Here is a 7,977-nt window from a genome sequence, read left to right as displayed (position 1 = left end):
TGCTTTCTTGCATGTCTTTTGCTGCACATTGCTTCTGTTCTTGGTTGAGATAGTCTTATCAAAGCAATTTTTATGGGATGTTTCATGACTCATATATTCATAGAGCCCTCTGCCTTACCATAAATCTTTGCATGGCTTAAACAGGATACCTTGTCATACACAAGTCATTCAATTTTATGTTCTAAAAATGATCAATTTTGATATTTAACATGTGACTCTGGACTGCATATTAGAATACTTAGCTCCTAGTTTGAAATGAAAATTCATGTATACTATAATTTATTTAACAGTTTATTTAACAGTTTACTTTAAAGCGTTTTCTGCCCTTCACAAATAATGGTGCCATAAAAACATGATCCATATTTCCTTGTGTGAGGAATGATTTCTGTACAATGGTATCCTTGTAAAAGTTGGTAAAAATATGAACAGTTTTTCTTAAAGTTCTTTCCAGTTGCCCATCTAGAAATATTTTGATGTATATCAGTGTTCTGCTCTAACCATTTTATAGTTGTGTAAGTTAATTTTCTTCAAAATATACAAGACTGTAGATTGTCTAGCTTGTATTTTAGCACAGTATCACAAAACAGGTATTCCAAAATTTTCCTTGCACATCAGGGGTCTCAAAAAGGATATTATAAACTTGATTCAATTTCCTTTATTGAATTTGTATTAGGTCTAATTTTTAGCACATAGAAAGATCAAAATGTGTGGTCACCTATTTATAGAGTAAAATTTGGTGGTGGATATATCATAGTTCTGTTCGTTTTTTTTTTATAATATTTTGTTTTTAAAGCAGTTTGGGATTTACATAAAAGTTACAAAGAATTCTCATAGATTTACATAAAAGTTACAAAGAATATCCCCCCCACAGGTTCCCCTATATTAATATTTTATATTAATTACCATGGTACATTTGTTATATTCCCTTTCTCTCTGGCCCCTGGTAACTTCTAACCTACTTTCAGTCTTTGAATTTGCCTTTTCTGGGTACCTCATATAATTGGAGCAGTACAATACTTGTCCTTTTGTGTAGGATTTACTTTACTTTGCATATCGTCAATGTTTATCAGTGTTGCATTTGCCAGAACTTCATTTTTTTTTATGGCCAAATGATATTTTATTGTGTATGTATATATACATATATCATACTTTATTCATTCAGTTTTTTTATACGCCACACCTTGTTTTTACACAACATATATTAGTATATATTTGTTTATATACACATTTTGTTTATATACCACATTATGTTCATATACCACATCTAATGGATAGAACTGCTCTACAACATGCATGTAATGTTTTTGGTTAATTGTTTCCACATTTTATTAAGTTAATGAAATTGGTCATAGTGAACTATACAACAATTATTTAACTTTTGCAATAAAAATCTTGAAATTGTCTCTGCAGTATTAAGATAAAACTTTAGTCTGCTGGAATAATGAGGTATCCATATTAATATTTGCAAGGCTATCCAAAAATTAACAAAAATACTTTCTTGTTCTAGATGAAACACCTTTGGCATCACTATTTATTTTCCTTGATTAAAATTAAATAATGGAGTTCCCGTTGTGGCGCAGTGGTTAACGAATCTGACTAGGAACCATGAGGTTGCAGGTTCGGTCCCTGCCCTTGCTCAGTGAGTTAACGATCCGGCTCTGCCGTGAGCTGTGGTGTAGGTCGCAGACGTGGCTCGGATCCCGCGTTGCTGTGGCTCTGGCGTAGGCCGGTGGCTACAGCTCCGATTGGACCCCTAGCCTGGGAACCTCCATATGCCACGGGAGCGGCCCAAGAAATAGCAAAAAGATAAAAAAAAAAAAAAAAATTAAATAACAACACTAATTGGGTAGATAGTTTTATGTGATTTTATTTTTAAATTTTTATTATAGTTGATTTACAATGTTGTACCAATTATGTGATTTAAAACATATTTTTCTTTTAACTATAATTTTTAAAAATTTTATTTAATTTTTCCTTTTTAGGGCTGCACTTTGCAGCAGACCAAAGTTCCCAGGCTAGGGGTCAAAGTGAGCAGTAACTGCCAGCCTACACCACAACTACAGCAAGGTTGGATCTGAGCCATGACTCCGACCTACATTGCAGCTCACCATGGTTCACAACAATGCTGGATCCTTAACCCACTGAGTAAGGCCAGGGACTGAACCCTGGACAGAGCATCCTTATGGACACTAGTTGGATTCTTAACTTGATGAGCCATAATCGGAACTCCTCGCTGTAGTTTTTAGTGTAGGTCAGTATGTTGTATAGAATTGTTATCCATTTCCTGAACATTTGCTCTTTTCTTTCCTTTTTCCCTTCCTGTTCCTTTCATATATTCTGAGGACTTTTAATCACTTTCTTTAGGGAGGAATAAGTTCAAATTTATATCTGTCACTCAAAGAATCATTTTCTTTCCCTCATTATAAATGTATAAAAAATTAAAAGGCAGCGGTATCATTAGAGAAACATTGAAATAAAGCATAGCACAATTAAAAGAATATTCAGAACCACTCAGACTTTTGGTACACTTCTTTCTATTATATTGATAATATTTTAAGATGACTGTCAACAAAAAAGTTTTCCTATCTTCAAATATGAATGCATTCTAATCTCATTTGGACCCATGATTTTTTTTTGTATAACATTTACCTCTTTTTTAGACATTAGAATTATTTAAAGTTTTTTTTAAATAAAATTTGAACATATCAGTGCAGTTACCATATGTAAGGAAACATCTTTGTGTACATATCTCCCTGATAATTTCTTTTATCATAAACTTGTTAGAGACCTGATTGTTTTTTGTCTGTTCTTTACCTGATTAGCTGAACACAGTCAAATGTAATTAGACCCACATTCAAGAAGCACATATTGTTCATATATCCCTATATCCTTTCACACATAATTCAGTCTCATCTCTGACAATCATTCTGTGCCCTGCTGTCATCTACTATCCTTTGCCTTCCTCTTTCAGTCCTATGTTATGAGATGCCTCTGTTCCTTTCATGTTCACTAGTTGATAATATTTTAATGGTTGCAAGATTATTTTACTCTTTTAGTCTCTTTTCCTAGCATTTTCTACTAAATACAAGTGTTCCTTCTCATTTAAATACTTCTTAATCATACTTGTTGTATTCTAGACAGCAGTTGGTTTTATACAATATCTGTTTTCTTGTATAATGGTCTTTTGAGGGAGTTCCCTTCGTGGCTTAGCAGTTAACGAACCTGACTGGGATCCATGAGGATGCGAGTTCGATCCCTGGCCTTGCTCAGTGGGTTAAGGATCCAGCATTGCTGTAAGCTGTGGTGTAGGTCACAGATGAGGCTCAGATCCTGCATTGCTGTGGCTATGGTGTAGGCCAGCAGCTACAGCTCCGATTCTACCCCTAGCCTGGGAACTTTTATATTCCTCATGTGTGGCCCTAAAAACAAAACAAAAAAAAAGTCTTTTGATAACAGTACTTTACATTAATTAACTGACCACATAATAAGTGTTACACATTGTTCTGTGTGTACATTGACTCTGTTTTAATAGGAAGTAAATTCTGACATCCCTTATTTTTTTCAGCTACAGCAATTAAGGTCAGTTAAACCCAATAACATTGTTCCCCAAATGTCACTGATTCAGCCCCAGAGTCTCTGCTCTGTAGGTTCTCTCTCATTTTCTCTATCAATGATTGTTTAGTTGGAGGTAAATTGAAGTACTTTTCAAAGCACAGTGATAACTGCTCCTAGGAAGGTCAGGAACTCTTTAAAAGATTTGTTTTTAAGTTTTAAGTTAAATACTGGACCAGCAAAGTAGATGCAATCATAAGAGTGTATAGTGTAAGTGTGTGACGATTAACTGGGGTGCCTTTCTAATAGAACACCTGGATATGACCCTTATTCCCACATCTGGTTTTCAAACATAGCAGACACAATGAATCACACAGATAATGACCTTTAATAAATGCCATTTCTTCCCAAAGTTGGTTCATTTTAGAGATAGCTAAACCTAGAATTGTTCTAATTGGTTCTACTTGATGTAATAATCTTACCAATTCTGATGTTAGTATTTTTTTTATTATGTTTCAAAGACAGGTTATCAAACCAAGAGAAGTCCAAAACTCAGCCAAGAATGGCCACCCAGTAAGTTGTAGACTCCCTTTTTGAACCCATGTCTTATGATGGAAGAGCCTAAGCTCTTGATTGCCCCAGGATACTAAAATATCATCCTTGGACTTTCTTAATTATGCTTGACCTCTGGCATTTCCTCTTGTGATATCTCCATCCTAACAGCCTTATTATATACATGGTTTTGCAACTTAACCACACTCAACGAAGAAGCACTTTAGAATGAGACTTGTTCCAAAGTACTCAATTGGGAGTTCCCATTGTGTCTCAGTGGTAACGAACCCGATTAGTATGCATGAGGACACAGGTTTGATTCCTGGCCTCGCTCAGTGGGTTAAGGATCTGGCATTGCTGTGAGCTGTGGTGTAAGCCGGCAGCTACAGCTCCAATTCGACCCCTAGCCTGGGAACTTCCATATGACGCAGGAATGGCCATTAAAAACAAAAAACAAAGTACTTGATTGACTAGCCAAGTAAAAAACTGCCTTTTGGTTCCTTCATTTGGCTACTAGGACAGAGAGATTCCTGGGAGCCAAACTGCCATCAAGTCAACTGTCTTGCCCCAGAGGTTTCTTTCCAGGTTCAGCTTTGGAAATTCAGACCCCTCTACTTTCAGGTCTTCAGCCTCCATTTGACTTTCCATCTTGTCCACTGAGGATAGCAGAGTTAAGTCAGGTGAGAAATCATTCCATCCCATTATTGTAATGTGGCTGGGATGGGAAGAGGGCTGTCTTTCTGTCAGAGGGGAGAAGTTTTATTCCTTTAAACTATGGAATAAGTTATAAACTATAATGCATAGTCTAATTGGTTGATTTTAAAGAAAATGCATTAACAATAGAGCTTTATTGTGACCATACTGAAGATCTCTGTCTGTGTTCCTATTGATTATTATATACCATGGGCCTTATAGATATTCTCTTCCCGGCATCCGCTGATATGTAAGTTATAATCGGTGTTGATTTCATCTCCATTGTACGGATAATCAAAATGTGAATGAGAAAATAATTTTAACAAGATCAAAATGCTTCGTACGTTACAGTTTGAATTTGAAGGCGCAGTTTGTGGCATTTTACATTGCCAGGAAAGCTTTGAATTGTCTGGGATTCAGTTAACTCATATGTATCAAGGGGAGGAAAAGCATGGCTGACTTTCATGCCTATGAAAATTTCCTAGTATTTGTTTGGCAACCGATGCCCCTATGCATTTATCTGCCTGTCTAAGGTATACATGTGCTTCTTTAGCAATTAAATCTTCAATTCAACTGAAGTGCAGTTGGCCTTCCCCACCAAGACAGTTTTTTTATAAATAAGTTGTTTTTTTTTTTTAATAGGAAAAGAAAATGGCTGTCCACAGAGGGAGAATTGATCACTGTCTGTTCTTCAAAGATGCTTTTCTGGCCGTGGTTGGGGCTATTAGTGCTCACTGCCTGGACAGAGACCTGTTTCAACAGGGTAGGAGGAGGAGGGTGGGCTTTTGGGTGTCAGACCTATTCCTCTAGTGTTGCTACAGCTTTTTTAAAGTTGTGCTTTACTCCTTTTCCAGAGACTTCTTTGGGATTGAGAAGCTTTCTTTCTACTTATTGGCTTTCACCCTTGACTTGGCCTTGAAGTTTTGGAATTTCTAGCTCTCAAGTTTTTTCAGGTTGGAAAGTTAAATATACTTCCATTCACATACATGTGAATCGCTTCAGTTGTAATGTGCACAAGTCCTTAGACTAGGCACATTTTCTTACTTGGCCACATGGCCCTAGTGAGAATAGCATCCCGGCGTCAGGGTTGAAACAGCAAAACAAAATGGCCGATAGACCCAGATTGCCAGAGCCCAGATTCAGAAACAACTGCCATTTATTGGAGAGTTCCTGTGTGTCAGACACTGTTCATGTATTAATACTGACAATAACCCTTTCCTTTAGGTGCTGTGAGTACTGTTATCCACATTTTACAGAGGGGGAAATTGCAGCTTGCACAGACCAGATGACTTGTCAGTGGTCACACAGCAAGTCATTTGCAAAGCAGGGATTTGTACCCAGGTGATCATATTGCAGGGTCCACACCCTTAGCCCCTACATTCAAGGCCTCTCACAGATTCCTGTTTCATTCTCCTTTCCCTAGCACTTGCAGTTATTCCTTCTTGCCCTCTTTCATCCATCTGAATCTGGTACCCTTTTTTTTTGTTTGTTTTATTGCTTTTTATGGCCGAACCCATATGCAGTATACGGAAGTTCCCAGGCTAGGGGTAGAATTGAAGCTGCAGCTGCTGGCCTATGCCACAGACACAGCAATGTGGGATCTGAGCTATGTCTGTGACCTACACCTCAGCTCACAGCAATGCCAGATCCTTAACCCACTGAGTGAGGCCAGGGATTGAACCCACATCCCCATGGGTACCGGTCAGACTTGTTTCCACTGAGCCACAACGGGAACTCCTCCTTTTTTTTTTTTTTTTTTTAACTTCCTTTTCACCTCCACCTTCTCCAGTCTTTCATATTCAGTTTTAACCACCTCCCTGGAAAAGCTAGCAAGCTTATACAATAAATAAATACCTATAAATTTCTCAGCAAAGCAGATCAGAGTGGGTGCGTTGGGTTGTTTATCCTTTTGGATTATAAATGTGGTAGGGATCATGGTCTCTGTTCATCATTGTCCTGAGGGAGCTCGGGAGCGTCAATGACTCAACTAGAGTTTGTAGTATGATACTAGGTGCTTCCATGTGCTGGCTTTTTGGGGTCCATGTCTGGAGCCAGAGAGGCTTTTTAGTGTCATTGAAGAATGAGTTATGTGCCCCTTGGTGTCTGTATCCATCCCTTCATTTGTCTCATTTTAAGACTTCTCCTTTTACCTTTCAAATAAATGGTGGTTGTGTATGGTGGGCTGACTTGTTGAAGGCTTCTGTTTTTAGACTCTGGCTTATTCTCTGTGCCTTGCCTTCCCGCTTCTGCATGTGAGGCTTTAACCCCAGGTGACTGAGTTCTAGTTTAGTAGCAGCTCACCTGTTAAGTAAATGAGTGTTCACAACAGCAGGGATTTTGAACTAACCTATTAAGAGGGTAAGCAGGGCAATTTAGGGAACCTTTTGTAGGTTTCCCCCATTCATCTTTAGCTTTGTACCATAGTACTAGTGAATTCTCATTTCACAGTGCCTGTGAATTAGTGTAATCTGTCTAGGAAGTCACTTATTTCACCCTAGCCCCTGAGAAATGCCAAATATAGGAACCTATACATAATCACTTACATTTATCCTGCTGTTAGATGCTTGATGTGTCCTCACACCAAACTGTAAGGTGAGTTGAGGAAGAACCTAGGAGTTGCCTTTAGATCCAAGGAGCAGGGTGGTAGGGTAAGGGCTTATTTGGTATTATTAGACTTTCACATGGTTGACAACTTGCCACTGCGTCAGAAGAGCTGGTGCGTCTCAGAAGATGGTTGATGTTGAGTTGTTTGAGGCCATCACATACCACCAGAGTTGTTCTGGGTTGGACAGTACCCTTCCCGAGCCACAAGGGAAGATGTATGTGGTTTAAGATTAGGAGTACAAGTCCATATTCTGTACAGTATTAAAGCTGAATAGACAGGTTGCCTGATTAGTCACTGTTGGTTTCTGTGTGTGTACTGATCTGAAGGTTGGGGGTGGGTGGCTTGTCCAACCTGTCATCTTAGGCTAGATTGAAAACTGAAGCAAACTTCATGATGAGCCTTTCTAATACTTTTGCTTTTGATGTTTAAGGGATTCAGAGTCTTGTCTTCTCATCTATTAAGAAACAAGAGGGAAACAGGGAGTGGGTGTGGGATAGTCAGAATTTCCTGTCATACAGGTTGATGCTATTAGGAGTTCTATTTGAAAGTTACTAGGTAATGGAGATAGCTAGGGG

General features: G+C 38.2%; 1 long non-coding RNA gene across 1 annotated transcript; it reads left to right on the top strand.

Moving 5' to 3' along the window:
* Positions 1–2,117: 2,117 nt before the first annotated feature.
* On the top strand, positions 2,118–4,785 carry LOC102165633 (uncharacterized). The gene is made up of 3 exons (XR_014835646.1): positions 2,118–2,251; positions 4,074–4,125; positions 4,726–4,785. It is a non-coding gene; the product is annotated as an uncharacterized LOC102165633 (long non-coding RNA).
* Positions 4,786–7,977: the final 3,192 nt, after the last annotated feature.

The sequence above is a fragment of the Sus scrofa genome, chromosome X (genome assembly GCF_054392235.1).
Source record: "Sus scrofa isolate SSC_HxYL_T2T_F1_AM1 chromosome X, Sscrofa_HxYL_maternal_Yorkshire_Landrace_v2.0, whole genome shotgun sequence".
NCBI classification, from domain to species: domain Eukaryota; kingdom Metazoa; phylum Chordata; class Mammalia; order Artiodactyla; family Suidae; genus Sus; species Sus scrofa.
The sequence above is the reverse complement of the archived record's forward strand: the minus strand, read 5'-3'. Positions and strand labels throughout refer to the sequence as shown.